General features: G+C 36.8%; 1 long non-coding RNA gene across 1 annotated transcript in view; it reads right to left on the bottom strand.

Annotated features, from left to right (window-relative positions):
• Positions 1-17,693, bottom strand: part of LOC136239165 (uncharacterized) — a 35,550-nt gene extending 17,857 nt beyond the window's left edge. The window contains exon 1 of the long non-coding RNA XR_010693377.1: positions 16,730-17,693. This is a non-coding gene — a long non-coding RNA (uncharacterized lncRNA). The remainder of the gene's footprint in view (positions 1-16,729) is intronic.
• Between the last annotated feature and the right edge of the window lie 3,182 nt (positions 17,694-20,875).

Genomic DNA, 20,875 nt, shown 5'->3' with positions numbered 1-20,875 from the left:
GGAAAATCGAATGAATAAGCCATAGCACTAGTTTTCACCTTAGCCAGGGGCGTAGGGAGGGGGAGGTTCCGGGGGGGTTCAGGACCCCCCCCTGTAAAATTTAGACTTCTGCAAGCAGGATTCTAACACACCATTTAGTGTGGCAGGACAAAATGAGTGAGCAATATAGTGTAATGGCACAGCACAACAATTGATAAAACTTACATTCATCTCTCAGGGAAGGATTTACAGAGGTAACATGAGCCCTCTTCAAAACTTGTTAAAAAGATCGATATACTCTAATAGAGCAGTCAGGTATATACTCTAATAGAGCAGTCAGGTATATACTCTAATAGAGCAGTCGGGTGTACTCTAATAGAACATGCATGTAAATATCCATGTCCATATGAAGTTTTTCAGACATTCCAACATTAAATGCAAAACTTAGCATGACCTTATATATACTGCTATAGCTTTGGTGTGCAGTGTTTAAAGATATAGAGCTCCAGTAATTTATCACTTGTGTTATGCAAAATGAATTCATGCTATGCATATTTGTATAGTTACAGACCTTCCAGGTTATCTAGCTAGTTCCAGCCCCCCTAGTACCATCCCAACCAATCTTTCCTCCACCCTCAGCAGGCCTGACTTGGTATTGGTTTCTAATGATTTGTTCGAATTGACAGTACCAACTAATACCCAGCAACATCTTCTTGCTGCTAGAGCTAGATAAGAAGATCGATATAGCTCCTTGCAATATGACCTTCAGCTTTCTGGGTTAACTGTCAATCTTGTTCCCATTGAAATTGGTTGTTTAGGCCACTTTTTGTCAGAAACAATTGCTCAAATGGCTACTGCTTGTGAAGTGCCAAAAAAAATCGTAAGATCCTTGTTTGAGCAGGCAGCTCGCATTGCTGTGTCCTGTTCTTACAGAATTTTTAATTCTAGAGCCTCCCTGGACTGGGATCCTTTAGACCACCTTAGGTAAACTTTAAGTATTACATATAGATATATGTAGATTTTTTTGGTGTATTGTAATTTAATTTAATTTTAGTTAATGTAAGTCTTTCCAGGGCTCCTGTACTGATCCTTCAGCACATGGTACCCTTGTGTCTAGGCCCCTGTATGCTTGTAATGTATATTTTGTCTTAATCATTAAGATGTTTATTATCTCTTGTTTTGATTGTCATTTGTATCAGTGGATTCATGGCTCCTATACCACAGTGAGATATAACCATCACTTACAGATTACTATATGTGTCTCTATGTGTTATGCTATCTGTTTCCACTAGGTGACTTTATCTAGTACTACCTTCATCCCAGGGGTACTTATTGCATCATAATTAATGTACTTTTTGCATAAAATATAGCAATTTGCTGAGTTTTGCTTTATTAAAATATTGAAAGGCTCTCAGCGGCTGGGGGCTGCGTCCCCAGACCCCTGCTTCTAGTAACTCAATGCTGGTGCTGGAACCCCCCTTCAAAAAATCCTGGCTACACCCCTGTTAACCCAATATTTTTCAACTCATAGGATGGCGCCGAGGATAACAAAACGCTCTCCGTCTGAATGGTTTTCATAGCGAAATCCAAGTCGTGCATCCCAATCACATCAGTGTTGATCAATCCCCACAATCGATTTCAGCATCAACGTCCATAGCTATAATCACTGCCCAATTGTAGACCGGCTACATTTTGTATGCAGCCCGGGCGGCTCCTTTGATCTGATGTGTGAAAGTGTTACATATAATATAATATATGTACCACTTTCACACCTCAGATCAGAAAAGCCAGTGTATAAATATCACATCACACTGACTCAAAATATTAACGAGATGTATGCACTGCTACCAGTGGGTATATCTCATTAAGGCAGTACGTATATCTTGCTAACTTGAGACATTGCACACTTAGTAGGAGTGCACACTTTATCCAGAAATCATCAGATTTCTTTGATGTTATACTGTTATCCTCTACTCTTATATATAGGGAATCAAGCAAGCTGTGATTGTGGGATTAAATTCTGCCAAACAACCTGTGATTGTGGGATTCAATTTAATACATCAACAGTAGTTTGTTTTTTACTTTTGTAAACGTAGCAATTAAAGTAACATAATTAACACTATAGTCTCTTAAAATTGCTATATTAGCAATAATAAAATCAAACTACTGTTTGATGTATTAAAATTGAATCCCACAATCACAGTTTGTTTGTCAAAATTCAATCCCACAATCACAGCTTACTTAGTTCCCTATAATGAGGGGTATAGCAACTAAAGATTTCGCCAATTAGGTGGGTCTACATGCTAAAGTAGAACATATTAGTTATACCACGGGCACTCGTGATTTGCCTGCATATACCTGTACATACGTAATTGCACTCGGGCCTGCGGTCCTCGTGCTTGTGTGTATATATCAGGCAAAGCACTCATGCCCATAGTATAACTATTACATGTAACACTTTCACACCTCAGATCAAAGGAGCTGCCTGGGTTACATTTTGTATGTAGACCGGGCTACAACCTGGCAGTAATTATATAGAGCTACTCTTATACACAGTGGATTGGTTTAAAATGGTGTGATGTTTGCCTCAATTAATTTGATACCATTTAGCTCATTTCCACTAAAAACAACCATCCCCGGATTTCTCCTGTCATTAAACAGTTCTCAAGAAGAAGGCAGCTACAATAGAGCAAAGTAATCATAATACAGTGCTGAAGTCTGCTTGTACAAGAAGGAATGCCAGAACAATATTAATTGAAAACCTAATTCACTTAGCATATGATCAATATTTGCCCAATAAGTCGTGTCAGCAGTACACAAGTAATGATATTCCTTTTCCTGACTGTTAAAATACTGTATATTTCAATTTCTGTGGAGGAAGTTGCCAGTGCATTAAACTATCACACAACTATACCACACCATATAATAATTATTCCAACCTACTTCTTAAAAGAACTGTCAAATGAATGGACTTGCATCATGCAATCCTGACTTTGATTTTTCAATCACCCTTACACCAAGGACTTCTACCAGAAGAGCGGAAGGTTGCAATTATTCAGAAAGGGCAACTGTACTTAGACTAGTACTTCCTTATAGCTGTCTATATGTACATAGTAAAATCATTGAACATAAATTAAATGTGTTCAGCACACTCAGGAGTAATCATAGCACTTTATGGGTGTCCAGTTGCATGTTTTATTCAGCACTCTAAAAATGATGCTGTGAATTAAAGGTGCTGTGATGACACTGTTACAGAGGAGTGCTAAAGTGCTACAAGAAGTGTAACATTATATAGCTATATAGTGGAGTGTTATAGTGACACACTATATATAGGCATTCATTTTAAGTTTCCGATGCTTTGATGGGGATGGAGTCACTTTGATTACTTCGTTCTCATCGATTGTTACGTAGGAAACACAATTGGCCTGTGAGATACTGACTCATACAGTAACGATTACAAATACACTTACTTCCTTGTCCGCTTTCTACATTTTAAGTAAGTTGCAAAATATACTTATAATCTAACCGCTACCAAAGAACAGAGGTGTAGCTAAACCCCAGGCAATTTTTTTTTCAGCAACGCTTTTGTTATTTAAAAAATTAACGAAATTGGTTCCACAGATAGTAGAGGGTGCTATATCGCACCCTCTATGCTATCTATGGAATCTATTCTCATGGTTCTAGTAGTCCAAAATTAGGGTTATAGGGTTTGGGTTAAGCTTTATCTTCTTTAATATAGATCATTGTTTTGTATTGTCTTGCATTTAAAATAGTCAAAAATTCTCAAGAAGCTGGCAGGTATATAGGAGTGGTAGCACAGTGGATAGGCCTCTGATGACTGGTGAATAGTAGTGAGATCAGGCTCAGAATCATACACAATTTTTTTTCATGTTTTAAGTTTAAGTCAAAAGTGTGTCCAAAAAGTACACTAGGCCTGGGCATCAAACAACTGCAACCAATCAGATGTAGCTATTATGCTGACATTGCATCACATCAACACTATATGTACATAGTGATACTACGAATTTGTGTAGAGCTATGTTTAGGCCCTATAGTCCGGTAGTTAAATACAAAAAAAGGCTATGTCAGTACCCGGGGAAAATGGTATAAAAGCAGTTTTGGTATCATTTTGTGTGAAATTTAACGGAGAATAACATAATTATCCAAAATCCCAAAAAAATCCCGGCAATTTGGGGAAATTTTTTTTACTGTTGTTTAACTGTTTGCATGTAATTTCTGTAACAAACGGTCGACAGCTATTGTCTAATAGAATAGTAATCGTCAGTTACAACTTAATTATTTGTTGAGTATCAGTAAAAATCTATCACAAGCACAGTACTATGGTTTTACATATGTATTATAGTTTGCAGTTTGCATTAATGTACATTCCGTATTGTCACTGTACAAACTGATTTCAATTCTGTTGTTACCACTTTGTAGTGCTGTAATTTCAAAAGTGTTGGCTTCTAGAGCTGATCAGTGAAACTTCTAAAGAAAATGTAAGTTTAAAATTGCATTCAAACATGTGGGGTTTTTTCAGATCCGGTCACAATTATTAGCAGTGCTTGTTCTTTGCACATGCTGATTGAAAACACATGGAAATTTTAAACTGATATAAAACAAATTCCCCAAGAGAGACTTTGGATATGGTGTTCTATGAGAAAAGAGCTTTAATGATACCAAACTTTTCATATTTTTCCAGGTTACAAGTTTTATCTACCAGACTACATACACGACTCAGCTGATTTTGGCGGGGGGTAAACGCGATTATAGATATTAAAACCACGCGCCCCCTTCAATACCTATTACGCGGGCGTCGCCAGACTGAATTTTTAATGACGTCAAGGTAAAGTCCCTTAGAAATCCCCAGTCAAAGAGAAATTCCCGTTATCTGAATTGATTCTCCAAGTGGTTTTCCCGTCCGTCCGTGGAGAAGATATAATGGACGTTGAAGATGAAGGGAACTTAGAGGTGCAAGCGCACATAGATGATCCACATCAGGAGAATGTAAAAGTAGCGCGGGGGCAGCAGGAGGAAGTAAGCCAGTTAGCACTTACTGGAGTATGTTTTGTGATATCTGCGTTGGCATGCGTCTACTTTGCATGTTTGGTGTACTCTGGGATGGAACACTATTCTACACTCGTCCGAGCAAACCGAACGTTGACGTTAGAGCTCCAGCGGATCACTATCGAAAAGCAAAGGCTCGAGCGTACAATTGAACAGCTTACTCGGAATCATTCAGATAAAGTTAAAACATTACAGATGAACAATGACCAGGATATCAAAACGTTGAAACAGAATCATACTTACCAAATTGAATCCTTGAAACAGAATCATACTAAAGAATATAACACTTTGAAAGAGAACCACACTAATTGAAGAGTGTAATACAGAAACTGAAGCCTTGAAACAGAATCATACTAAAGAAGTCCAAATCTTGAAAGAAAACCATACTAAAGAAGTTGAAATCTTGAAAAAGGACCACAATACAGAAATTGATGATTTGCAGCAAAACATCACACAGCTTATCCAACAACTACAAAACTTAGAACAAAATTATACAGAACAAGCTGAACAACTGCATGTATTTGAATACAGAGCTGAAATATACCAAAATCACCTGGGTTTGATTGAGACAATTAGTGGGCATATCCATGATATGGATGTATGTTATTGGCAGTTGGAAAAATATTGTAAGCTGAAAGAGAAGGGGAAATCCCGTAGTGATGTTGAAAATGGAGAAATGGAAAGACTTACCAATTACTTAAGTTGTAAAAACGAGATATCAGCCGACTATTATTGGAGGATAAAGGACTCATTTCAAAAGGACATTGAAATCATGCTGAAACTGAAAAAAGCTCAAGTAGTCTTGCTAATCGAGGGTAACTTTACAAAAATGGAGACTGAACAGAAGAATGCTAATGTTGCACCAGCTAAAACCTGCAGTTTTATTTGTGATTTGCAAATGGAAGAAACTGTAAAGTCAACAACAGAAACTATATTTGAGATTGGGTGGAAAATATTTAAGAAGTTTTTTTATTAATTTTTTTTTGTAACACCACGACACAACATGCACATGCACCAGTACCATCAATGCACTTCCCTTTTTATATGACAATAATTAGAGTCAGTATTCAGTGTACATGCAATACCATAACCTTAAAACTACAAAGTGAAAATGAAAAAAGAATGTAAGAGAAAATATGTAGCCTTGAAAATGCTATACACATAATGCAGTAAGAAAAATAATTGCATGCATGAAAAAGAAAAACTGTTGCAAAGAATGCTCAGAAAAGGCTATAGCTATGCATGAAACAGTGTGCAACACTGAAAAGGTTGCTTCACACCAGAACAGAAACTGAAATTTTCACCAGCTGAGATTCAACTGAACCCAGAACATTGTACATGCTTATGCTTAGTGAGCACTTTCCCTAACCTATATACTGAGCATCCACGTTGTGGTTTATCGCATTTAAAGTGGTTTTTACGAAAGACATAGCTACACACACATACACAAGTTGAAAGGCATAGGTGCTAACTTGTGGTTTTCTATGCTGTTTACAATAAAAAATTGAACAAGTTATCGCATAGTATAACCATATAGATAACATACTACAGTACAGTGGTTAGCATGCATGAAACCAGTTGTAGATCGTGAACACTTCTTGAGGTACAAAAGTAGTTTCAACTGATGTGTGCAGAAAGCTGTCTGACCTTGATTATAAATATGGAGATCACTGAAGACACAAAAGAAACAAAACTCAAACGAGTCAACATATTATACAGATCAACAATGGAATACATCAAACCCTTTAATGCCTAACCCTTAAAATTGTACACACGGTTCAATGAATGTAGTAGATATATTCTGTCTCATGTGGTATATATAGCCATAGTCAGCCGGACATAGGTTACGTGAAAAGCTCAAAGAATATACAGTGTGTACATTCTGCACAATCCCATGTTGCTAGTAGTAGCTTCTTTTACCACTTCCTATAAAGGCAGATTAGAATGCTGATTGTGTGTACACAGCTTCTGCATGTGTAGCACACTAAGTACACTAAGTAGCAAATCACAATAAGTCAAGCAGACAACAGCAGTATTGTTCTGGAGTGAAGTTAAAATTGTATACTGCATGTGGTTAAACTGTATAGGTATAATGATAGGGTTTCCAACTGATAATGTAAATTGGAGAAGCGTTAACGCATAATTATTGTCTTGCATAAAGTAGCCTCTCATAATACTATAATCAATATAATTATAGTTTAGAATGGACATGGATTGCAATAGGCATTTAAAAACAGGTCATGGACATCGAGAAGGGTGGAGTTTTTACCACCAAAAGTGCAGATTTTCTTCTATAGCTACTTGTGTTTTCTTTCAATGTTTAAAGGGTTTCATAGTTCTACTAAATATTTGGGCAGCTGGCGCATATAAGAGGTATTAACAAGAAAGGAGTACTCAACTGACTGAAAAAGCCTACTGATAGTTTGCCCTGGTTCGGCTGTTTAACTTATTCAACTTTTCACCTTAAGTATTTTACCATCATTAAAATTACAATACAATCATTCCTTTTATATTGCCCTTGAATACATAGTGCTTCAAACAAGTCAAACTGGTTTAGAATGCTCTAGAACTGTCTAGTGTACAACAAAGAAGTCCTATACATAATGATACAAAGCTATAAGTGTTGTGGAAAAGAAAAGAAAAACACACTATCGTTTTCTTTTGATTTCATATATATTTACTAATGGACCTGTATTTCTAGCAAATTAACTTCTAAGGTTTCTTTTGAAGTTGGGGTAGCCAAAATATGTGTGGTGCTTAGGTGAGTGTTCTATTAAGATTTTAACAAAAACATTGGTGATTTCTATTATGAACTATACTAATGTGTTTCACTTACACCATTATATAGTTTGCTCATACAGTGCATTCTTGTTATTATATACAAGTACACAGAAAAAAATTGGAATTTTCAACTAGAGTAGGGACCATAGCACATTGATCAAAAGTACTGAAACAAGCTGTAGTGCACAATAAATCACAGTAAAGCAATATAAGTGTTATATCCCTACTGGACATTTCCATTGTGGTATCTTAAGTACAGTAGGGATATAACACTTAATTCTTATTGTTTTACTGTGATTTAATATCGTGCACTACAGCTTGTTTCAGTACTTTTTATCGATGTGCTATGGTCCCTACTCTAGTTGAAAATTCCAGTGTACTTGTTTGTCAACTTTTTTTGCAAATAATTATTATGACTTGGTGAACCCACGCATACCACATCTTAAATGGTGCTGCACACCCCAGCTATATCAATTATCATCTGAAAAGTGAAGTATCCATTACACTTCGTTGTCAGCTATGTTCAACCTGTTACACAGAAATATGAATCAAGAACTGTTTGAAAAGCACCTCTGCAATCAAAATAGCCACTATGAAAAATATGGATGATTTCTGTTATTAACTGAAGCCATCATGTGCTACCACCAAATCGGCACTTTTCACTGCCAGCAAAGATGAATGGGACACAAAGGAGGATACTGGTAAGTCCATGAAGAATGCATTGTACGTACTGCAGTAAGCCAAAAGGCACCTCTTGGGCTAAAATGACGTCAAACAGAGAAAAAATCAAGCCCATATCCTTAGCTGTTATCGAGTTTATACGCTTGTCTGAAGGGATCAGTCAGTTACTTACTTACTCATTCAGTAGAAAATTCCATTTAATTTTTTATTTTTTAATTCCGTAGCTACTTGTTGAAAGCATTTTGGGTTGATCTGAAGGCTTGTTTGGTTACCTAACCAATACTGCCTCATCATCATCAGGGAAAATTGAGGCTGGTTTTTGGGTGATGTTATTTTGTGGGCCACACCTACTCCTTTGTGGTCCCTACCATACAGTCCTATCGTACTTTATGATGAAAGAGAGTTTGGAAACAAGAGAGGTTGCCCAAATTTAGATCTTAATTTCTCTAGAACAACGACAGTGGTCTAATCAAGCTGCCAAGTAAGTGATCATGATAGAAGAGTACACAAAGCTCTGTGGTAACAACCAGTGATGATTACTGTACATCAACTGTACGTGTAGCACAAACAGAACAATTATGTGTGAACAGTGATGAGGCCCAATTGGATTAGATTAGCAAGTCTCTGGCCTGAACTGGTTGAAATATGGGACAGGACTGATATCAATGGGATCTTTGTGCACAAGTGGAAACCGTCACATAATATAGCGGTCACTTGCATAAGGTTAATGTGGTGGAAATTGAAAACCAACCTTGACATATCTGCTCTTTAATAAAAATAGGTTTTGTGTGTAACTGTTTTATTATCTCTTTGTTAATCTGGTGTCTTTGTGCACAAAATGATGAATTACTGTTCAGTGATCATGAAACATGTACATTCTTTCTTTTGTACAACACAAACTGCTAAGGTTGTGCAAGACCAGTTTGGAGCTACAAGAATATTTTGTGATACTTATTATTGTCCCACAATCATTTGTTTCAAAATTTTTGTAGTATGGAGGAAATCTGATCATAGTGGCACATTTGATTTTGGTCTGTCAAATACTAAAATAATTAACTCTTAATCATCCTGTATAAGCAGACCTATAAATGTTACATACTATATCATGGCTTGCAAATTTACACTACCAGTTTGTTACTATTTATCAATTCTTGCTGTACATCCGTACTAGTACTTCTGCTGTGCTGGCTATTTGTTCCATTACACTGATGTTGCTGTCATTTTGTAAGCCTGGTGTCTGTGTTTCTTCCTGTCATTGAGCATGGTGAATTTTCATGCCACTTGTGAAGCACCCAATTTGGAACACAGTAAGGAATGCTAATGGTAGAGTTGCCCTCTCAAAAATAAAATTAGGAATATACATAAACTTAATACTAAATCCAAATACTACATATAATTATGTTAGAACTTTGCAGGTTTGGCCAGTTTGTAATTTTTATAAGGACTATGAATGGGTGTAACTAATCACTGGCTGGACTGGACTACTGGACTGACTTTTAATTTTTTTTACAAATACTAAGGTTGGATTTCGTGATCTGAAATCAAGTGATTTGGGACTTGATTTGGCTATGGACACAGAATCAGGATCATTTTCTAGTAAATGTGAGTAACTTAGATGGTTGTTGAGTGTCTCTGATGTTGCCTTTGTTGGTGCATGTAGTTTTCCTGTGTCCATAGTATCTAACCTGTCACTGACATTTGTGTTGCAATTTACACACTCCCTTCTGCCTCCTCTCTAATAATCTCCTTTGACATAGCACTAAAAACAATATGTAACTAAGAATATATACATGTATATGTGTGTTGTGTGACCGAGTTCACATGTGTGTTCTCACGTGTGTGAGCTTGGTCTTTTCTAAGGTGGTGTTTACAGAATTTGCTGGATTCTCAACAACTATATACTGATAGAACATTGGTGGTTGGGATGTACATATTCAAAGAAAACGATTTGGCAATATTGTGGAGATTAAGAATTGGCCAGGAGATATTTCTGATGGCTATCTGACATACCTGAACATGGTTACTGATTTTTTATTATCAGATTTTATAGTTTTTAGTAAAGCTGTATTAGTGAGGTAGCTTAGCAAAATTATTGTTACAGGGTACACCATTTTTGGTACACAAGTTCTCTTTATGGTGTACTTATCAATATTAGAAGGGGTGCCTACCAAACCTAATTATGTGTGGGATGAAAACACAATGGCCCCAATATAATACATTTACAGTATGTATATCATAGTACACTTGAATATGGAGTGAAATGTACTGATGTACTTTTTCTACTTTATATTTAGCATTCAATATGTACAGACTTGTCAAATGAATCAGCAAATGGCACTGTAACTTTTGCATGTGTACAATTTGAGTATAGTCGCAGTTACTACCAGCATTCAAGATGCATGTTTACAACCTCGCTTTGGTCAATGATCAACAGGCATTTGTATTAGTTAATAATACACAAATGATAGGCTTAAGCTAATGTGCTCACGCACACAGTGCAGTTCGGCAATGACTGTTAACGTTAGCTATAAACCCATAAAGAAGACTACTAAAATTGCATACATGCAAAAGTTAACTCACAGTACCATTTACTGATTCATTTGGCAAAGCTGTATACATATTGAATGCCAAATATAATTCAATTAAAATAGAAAACTAAGTGTAAATATTTAAGTGATGTACTGTAGATGTCATAAAGACAATATTAAATCTTTTATATTGGTGGAAACCTAATTATGTGTGGGGTGAAAACAAAATGGCCATCAAGTAGACATATCAGGTAGACCACAAGTGCACAAGTTGCAACTACAGTGGAACCTCAGTTATCCGAATCCCTTGGGACCAGAGGTGGTTCATAAGTCTGAAAAGTCCGTATCTCTGAAACTGTGCATAAATAACCTTAAAATAGCATGAAGAAAATTTTTGAAAATATCAGTATTTCCAATTACCCTAATAGAACAGTCACTACTCTAATAGAGCAGTCATTTCCGTGCTTCGGTTAACTGAGAATTCGGATAAGTGGGGTCCAGATAACTGAGGTTTCACTGTATATATAGGGCGGGCACACACAAAAGGACAAGGCCTGATACAGGAACGTGTTACCTTCAGGCCCTTGGTATGTTTACAATAACCCTTATCACTTACAAAACCAAGTACAAAACATGTAGCTACTCACACAAGAAGAAATCAGCCGGGCCCCCATACCTCTCATGGTCTAGGCAGACTACTAGGTGCTAGCCTACGGTGTGCTGTAAAACAAGGCAAAGATTAGTATACCGGTACCCAACTATTCCGTATCCCACTAATCTAGTGCTTGTATGGACCGTAGTCCATACTAATGCAACATGTACCTTTGGACTATATGTCCATATACCTTAAGATAATAGATTGGATAGGTACACACACACACTTTTACGAAAACAATTTCAGTAAACCAGGCGCATGCCCAGAGCCAGCCGAAGGATGACTGTGGGCGCACGCCTGGTTTAATAGTTGGTAGCCATTGCATCATGTGGTATGAGGATTTGTGCATTCCTACAGATTGCATTATACAAATGGGCATGACTCCATGTACGTATATATAATCCTGATCAGTGAATATGGCTCACAAAATAAAGCTGGGACAAAGCTATGGTGCGTGTTATTACACTTCTACATCATCAAACTAAATAATTCACTTTAAATGTAGCTAATCTGGTCCAAGTTAAACCAAAATATCCTATAAGTCCAGATGACCCAACCTGGTTTCAACTCTGGTATGGACCCACAAATACATAGCAGTTGCCCTGAACTCTAATACACACATGCACACACGCTATTAACTAGACAGATGCTAAACAGCATCATGGAGGTGTGAGGCTTTCCATGTTGGATATGTAAATTTTGTGGAACAGTCAGACGGTCAGTGTTGGGCAAGTTACTTTGTAGAAGTAACTAGTTTCAAATGCACCTCTAAATCTAAAGAATTGATTTTTATGGGAACTTCAAGCAATATGTGTAATACCAAGAGTACATAATACTCTTGAGAGTACATAATAAGAGTATTATGTACTCTTGGTAATACATAAACCATGGCTACAAGGTATATTGCACTTATATACACCCTGACTCCAAAATCAGAGGAAATTTACAGTTGATAAACCCCAAGACAAAGCAAAGAGGTTTTCATCGACAGTAAATTTCAGATGACTGAGGACGAGGAGAGGTGTATATCAGTGCAATACACCGATCACACAGTAGCCATGGTTCATATGATATACAACATGCTACATGATTAACATGCACTACATGAAACACTAACACACCATTATTACACAAATCAGTAACAAATGAACTCATGCGTAGGGACCCGCCGCCGATTATGCTGGCATAATTATGAGTATAATAGGTGTCTGAAAGCATTGAGCATAATGCTAGCATAATAGGTAGAATATTTGTGTAATAGTATGAATTCTTGCTTATCAAAATAGCTATCACAAAAAGATCGATTTACTCTAATAGAACAATCATATAACTGACTGTTCTATTAGAGTATATCGATCTTTTTGTGATATACATTTTGACAAGTAAGTTTGTGCTTCAGCCACTTGTTATTTATCCATAAATTGGAAATTATTACTAGAGCATGGGAACTGAAGCATAAATAATTGGGCATAATTTGAGCATAATGGGTAAGTATTGAGCATATATTTAAGCATAATAGGTAAATTTTTGAGCAGTGCAGCATAGCATAATAGGTAAAATTATGAGCATAATCGGCGGGTCCCTACTCATGCGTAATTTGCCATACTTTGGAGTTGTTTGTAGGCTTTCTCTAGCAACTAACAACAGAGTCTAATTAATCCAGTGGGTGAACTCTTACTGACTGGGGTGACTGGTCACCACAGGCTATTAGCCTGCACTGGCTTAGGTGATTGATCATACGGGTGCCCGCCAAAGGCTATTAGCATGCAAATACGCATGACATGCATTATGTCACATACACAAGTGAGTATATATATACATACTTAACTAACCACAGGTGAGTACATGCATATGTACTCACCTGTGGTCTTAATTTTACTGTTGCTATTAACGACAGTCATTCCTTTTTGTTTTCATGAATTGTAATTTGCCTTAAATTGTTTGTTTTGTATCCATGTGTTAAGTTTTGTACTTGTTAGCTAGTTATGTGTATTTGTCTGTATTGTATGCTGCTCTGGCAAGGAAAAATGGTAGTTGCCAATTGTCAGAGGGTAATTATAAATCTCAATCAATCAATCAATCAACACTCACAAGTATATATATATATATTTTTTTTTTTTACCCGAGGTTTGTGGTCTATATACCTAAATATACACCTGGCAACTCATTTTAAAGTTTCACTTGATCATGGTATATAATAATTATAATATATGTGACCGAATTTTGGAAAATCACCCTTATGGGTGCATTTTACCCATTAAAGATTTAGTTCTGAAACACAGCATTATAAGTTAAAATCCTATCGATTTAAGGGTAAAATAAACTATAGATACCTTGAATTACAAGAAAAACTTTTGAAATATTTGAAAGGTGTTTTCTGCTATTAACAGCACTATGCTAGTTTCAAAAATTCTAATTGTTTCAGGCGCGACCATAAGGGTGATTTTCCAAAATTCGGTCACATATATGTATGTAATAGTTATACCATAGCTGCATGGGATTTTGCTGATTATACACCCAAAGCATGAGAGTCGCAGGCTTGAGGACTGTTGTATATCAGCAAATCCTAAGTAACTGATATAATGTCACACACTCACCTAATAGATATGAAAGATTTACAGAACACTTACCCCATTTGTTTTATACACTGGTATTTGATGATTGATTGTGGTTTTAAAAGTGTGGGCTGATAGCCATCAGAACATTACTCATGCATCATTATGCCTCAGCTCACAGTGTTAGATTGTGGGTTTGAATTTTTGATCTTGTTTTGCAATCTGTTCAATGGCTAACATGTGGTACATAGAAATACACATCCACACATCACCCAAACAACTATTTAGCAATCATTCATCATGGAGAATAGTTTACATACAATCAACTTGTAATTTTACGACTACACTAAGAAACTAATACTAAATCCAACAATGTAATGCTGCATATTGCTCAATATAATAGATCAAAGTGTATTGTATCTTTTAACTGGTTGAATTGGGCATCAAAGCCACGAGCAAACCGCATTCCCATGATAATGCCTGGGCACTCAAACCAATGCATTTGTGACCTACTACTGTTGAAAACCAATAAATATGCTGGCCATGCCTCTGCAAGGATTATATCAATGGCAAGGAACAAGCAGCAGTAGCCAGCACAACCACATGAAGAAGCAGCAGCAGCAGAGCTACCATACAGTGTAATCAGAAGCAGTAGAAGTAATAGCACAAACAAGTGCAGAAGCAGCAGAATGAAGAACTAAAGCTGCAAATACCAGAAAAAATGCAGTTACTGCAATGGGCTGTTAATCCAAGAGTTCAAGGCTAGGGAATCAGCAGCTGCAGCAGCAGTGGTTACAGCAGTGGTTGCAACAGCAGTGGTTGCAACAGCAGTGGTTGCAACAGCAGTGGTTGCAACAGCAGTGGTTGCAACAGCAGTGGTTGCAACAGCAGTGGTTGCAACAGCAGTGGTTGCAACAGCAGTGGTTGCGACAGGCCGACAGCAGTAGTGGCAGCAGCAATGGTAACATATTGCAGAACTCTAGAATATTCTAGACCTGTAAAAATATGATGCAGCTTAAATCTAACCAAATTTTATGTTTCAGATCTGGAAATTTAGCCTCAACCAATGTGGGTGGCTCATTTGCTATTCACTACAATCTTACATGCACCTGACAGTTTTATTTGAGTTAGTTATCAATCACTGTTCTGCTATCTTAAAAAAGTGAAAGGGTTAAAGCTTCCTCCCATGACAATTAAGGTGGATCTTCAGTCTACCTTCTGCTACGCCAGTTAAATATGGTACTTCTGTGCAATTATTGAGTTGATGCAATAACAATGAAAACTCAGTGAATGATGTTATAACAATGACAATACAGGAATGCAGTGAGCCATAGTAATGCAGGTGGGGGATCTGAAACATAACACCAACAATAACTAAGTGGCCTTATGAATAAAATTACACACAGAGTAAACAGTGTTGGTCAAGTTACTTTGGTCAATGTATAGTAGGCGGCTATACATCACTGGAATATTCCACCGGAATGGAATGGTGGAATGGAGTACTGGAATGACTATTTTGGGCATCTACCAGGCAGAAATAATTATTGTTAAGATATTGTGGTGTAGTTTTGCCCAAGTATAGTTCTCCTACTTTGTAATAAGTTTCCAAAAGCAAAATTGTAAACTAAAGGAGCAATACAGTATCATTCAATACTGAAATTCTAATACAAACACTAACTATAGCTATATAGTTAACTACAGTATATACATCAACTAGAATACAAATTCAATGCCAAAGTTTTTTATGCTGGTAGTCTGACTATTTAGCAATGGAATAATTTCATCATCAGGTATGTAGCTATGAAATGATGTGCCTGAAACAGACCATTTTGTATGCATGAATGAATAGAAGGAATAGACAACAATAATAACAATGTATATTTCTACACTGATTGTGGAATTTCTACAACAACCAGTGTAGTCTGTCATTCTTCATGATGAACATCAATGTCAGGTGGCTTTGTGTACTCATGCTAGTACCCAGTACAGAGAGATATGCTTTCATTTATGAAAAGGATGAGTAGAGCCTATTGAATTAGAATTATTAATAAGTACATGTTGTCATTTTTAATGCTTGTAAATTGTGGTTACTATTCCTAATGAAAAGTAACATTACATTAAGTTACTTACCAATTAGCCAGCTGCCCTTCATACCTCCAACTGTGCTGTTTTCTTTATATAGTTCAGCTCTGTGGCTTAGCCATGCTTTTAAATGGTAGAGTGCTGGACTCACATCAATATATATATACTTTTTAACTGTAAGCGTTACTGACTTATAGAACATTATGTAACAATATTATGACTATATAATAGTTAGACACCAAGACCAAGGGAACTAAGCGATTTAGTAACCCTGATGGCCCGAGGCTGTAGCGTCCCGAGCGCAACGAGGGCGCTACTAAGGGCCAGAGGGGTTACTAAATCGCTTAGTTCCCGTTGGTCGCGGTGTCTAACTTATTTAGACTATGGTTTAAAGTACATACCTTTATAGCCAGAGCATTAGGGTGGCATGAAAGAGCAATGCAGAACAGCAGAACGGTTTCTTCCTGAACTCCTTACAGCTAATTATTCGACCGGTAACCAGAGTAACAGCTAGAGCTATAGTAGATATGCCGCTTAGTCTACTATTTCTCCAGAATTATTTGCAGAACACGGAGAAGAATTGTATTATAGTATTATCAAGTACTCCAGTGTACCTTTCGTGTTATAATTATTTTTCACGTACAAAATTGTCTGAGGGAGGGTTACTAAATGAACATGTGTAGGTGACTAAATGAGCATGTCAGATGACTAAGTGATTTAGTAACCCTCTAAATGAGCTATATCATAGTCTAAATGTCGGTTGTTTTATAATTGTAACATCACGAGTGGTCTGCCTGATATGTGCATGAGGGTCCACAGGCCCGAGGGTTGAGAGTAGACATATTAGGCAGGCCTGTGTTACAACTATTATGTAACACTTCCATTGCAGGCTAATAGCCTGCTGGGTGATTAACCACCCATGCCAATGCAAGTCGTGTAACCAATAGATTCATTTTATATCATTTTGTGTGCATGCCTGAAAGATTCGGTTGTGGCTAGGCAGCATGCAGGTAATATTGCAGCTATGTTTGTAAACGGACAAGTCCAAAAGATATTATGGAAAAGTTGTGTTTTTGCCAATCGCAGGGAATTTACAAGTGTTTAATGCTATCAAATGTTTTAAAGACTAATTGCAACATATACTAAAGGGGTAAGCTTTCTTGTAGCATGGTTAACTCATGTTATCTGTAATTTAGGTATGGTCTGTATTTGAAAACCTGCCAAAACACTTGTGTATGTGTAATAAAGACTATAGTTCTCACCTTCAACCAACTTGTAGAATGGCAAGCATACTGAATTGCCATGCTTCTTGCAGCTAAACTCCAAGTCATGATAATGCATTAATTTATTCCCATAATCGATTTCCGTCTGAGCTTTTGTAAAACAAATCGGGCAGTACTGCTACCTCATGAGTAATGGGCTTTATAAAAATAGTGCCCTAACAACAGAGCATTACAGAGATAATGCCCTGACCACAGGGTGATATGTATACTAAAAAATTCCTTTGATCTGCCCATGCAAAGTATTACATAGGTAATTGCTACTTTGTTATGTAATAATATTACTTTTCCAGGGTTTATACTCATACAGTTGACTACCATGCAATCATATTAACTTGAGTAACAGGTGAAAGAAGAGGCAGAAAAGAAAATGGGATATCACTTTGAAATGTACAAGGCTAATTTTTTCTCATTCCCACTCACATCCCCTTTTACCCTATCGCCTCTAATTTCATTATTGCTGTTATCAATCATGTGCACACGTATTTTGATGCTAAGAGGACTGGCTATCATTTTACAGCACAGTAAACGTCACTTGTACCTTAGAAACGGTGGTAAAATGTAAGCACTAGTTCTAAAAAGGCATTAGCTAACCTTTATAGTAACAGATAGTTTGATTTGGAGTATTTCTTTAATAACGAATAATGAAAAATGACCATCCCACATAAAAAACTGGATGAGAAACAAGTAATCAAGTTTTCCTGGCCTAATAGGGAAATGCTTGTTCTTGGAGATTTTCACACAGACTGACCTCTAACAAACAAATGCTAACTATACTTTTAGCAGTTGATATCAGCATAATTTTAACACACGTAAATGTGACCGAATTTTGGAAAATCACCCATATGGGCGTATTTGACACCTAAAATATTTAATACTCAAATCACACACTTTATAATGCAAATCGATGGTTTAAAGCCATTCTCAATACCTTAAATTACAAGAAAATTCTAGAAATATTTTCAAAACTGTGTCCTGCTCATATTAGCAACCCACTAAACATGAAAATTCTAATTATTTCATGCACACCCATATGTGTGATTTTCCAAAATTCAGTCACAAATATCCAAAAAGTGGTCATGTGACCAGCTACACTGGACAGCATATTCCACTGTAAATAGGAAGATGGCTCTTTTCCCAGAATGACCTGTAGTTTTAACTCCAAAAAAGTGGTCACATGACCAACAATTCCATATCAGCTATAATGAATGTACTTGTGCATGCTATACTAATTAGTATTACGGATTTTTGGTCACGTGATCATTAAAAATATTTACATAAATTACAGGAGGTTGGATATCCATGAAATTTCACGCCAGGCGGACGGTGCTAGCCGGTTTACTGATCTCATTCCTTATTTTCAAGCACGTGACTTTTAACGCTTTGTTTCCCTAGTCAACCAACCGGAATTAGACTGTACGGTGATACCGGTATCGGAATGCTGTAAACAATCCAATAATAAGTTAGCATGAGAGAAAATCTCTGGAAAAAGAAGCATCTTCCTAATTTGGAGTGTAAATCCTCGTTTTATATTTTGGATAAACGATGCATCACAAAATTCATATGGTTTCCACACTATAGCTAGTTTTTTTTATTTTTTTTTTATTTATTTTTTTTTTAGTTAGCTACGCCATGAATAATGCCATGAAATAATGACGCGTTATATTATAAAGCCCTATAAAGTACCGTGGATTTTCGTCCGTTTGAACATTGCGTACTGCGTATCGCGTACTGAGTATTGCGTATTACAGTATAATCTATGGGTTTTATGCAGTACGCACTTCAATTACGCAGTAATTGTAATTGTAATTGTAATTGTAATTGTAATATTTAAACAGGGATTCCACTCAGTGAAAAACACTGATTTTCAGTGGAGCCCTGCGAAACAAGCATACATACATACATACACAAATACATATATACATACATACATACATACATACATAAACATACAACACAAAAGGGTATACAAAGAACAGTACACAAAACTACACAGATACAATCAACTAAATTTATCATGATATAACCGTACAAATTTAGATAAGTTGGTTGCTTCAGTAACAGTTGATGGTAAACTGTTCCATATCATAGCTCCCCTGTAATAAAAACTTCTTTTCCCATAATTGTAGTACGCAATGTTTAAACCGACAGAAAATCTACAGTAACTATATTATAGTAGCTAGTCCCGTATCGCGTTACCCAACTCCAACAATAATTGAGTGGATGATGGTCACGTCCGAGGTCACGTAAGAATATTTTTCTCTCCAACGTATAGTTATAGCTATATATATAGCTTCGTATAGCTACATTTTAGCTATATCGCTACGAGCCGATCGGTGTTCGCGTCAGTTTTACGATGGGTGACAAGGCCGAAGGAGATCATGATTCATATATCAGAAACAACAGCCAATTGCAAGTTCAAGAGCAGTTACACAAGGAAGATACAACGAGAGAGGGTAAGGCTGTAGCGAGCCGGGCTGTAGCTCCCGCTGAACCGAGTGCCCGCGGTAGATCTCTTCTCCCTCGTCTTTTCTTATTCACACTCGTCACGGCACTTACCGCTGTAGCAATTGGAGTCTGCTTCCTATACGTCAATCAGCTACTTAGAGAACAAGAGAACGCGATTAGGCATGCAACACAAGAACTTGAGACCTCTATCCAAGAACTGGAAACACTTAAACAAAATTGTTCAGTAGAAGGCGAGCAGAACCGACAGATATTGAAAGGAAAAGAGAACGAGATTGCACAAATCACCAAAGAATTCCAAATGCTACAGCAAAATTATACAGAGCAAAGCAAGCTACTAGACGAGTCTAACCATGTTGCCTCAATCTATCAACGGCAATTAGATCTGATAAAAACAATTGGTAAAGCAATCAAAAATATGGATCTTTGTTACCTGCAGTTAGAGAAGTATTGCTCCTTAAAAGCAAAGGGAAACTCCTGTAATGATGATGAGTTGTACCAGATGAAGAGACTGAAGATCTACTTAGGTTGTGAGGAAGAGATGTCTGCAGATTATCATTTGAAGATAAAGGATTCATTTCAGCAGTACGTTAAGAATGTCTTGGTATTTAGGAAGGCCCAAGTAGATTTGATGACAGATGGTAACTTTGATAGGATGGCAGCTGAGCAAAAACACACTAGCAGTGTACCAGCTGACACGTGCCACTTCATTTGTGATCTTGAAGAAACAGATTTCAAATCATCAGAAGATGCAACAGTATTTGAAATCGGATGGAAAGTCTTCAAAGCATTCTTTACTTA

Source organism: Dysidea avara, chromosome 11, assembly GCF_963678975.1.
Source record: "Dysidea avara chromosome 11, odDysAvar1.4, whole genome shotgun sequence".
Taxonomy (NCBI): domain Eukaryota; kingdom Metazoa; phylum Porifera; class Demospongiae; order Dictyoceratida; family Dysideidae; genus Dysidea; species Dysidea avara.
The sequence above is the reverse complement of the archived record's forward strand: the minus strand, read 5'-3'. Positions and strand labels throughout refer to the sequence as shown.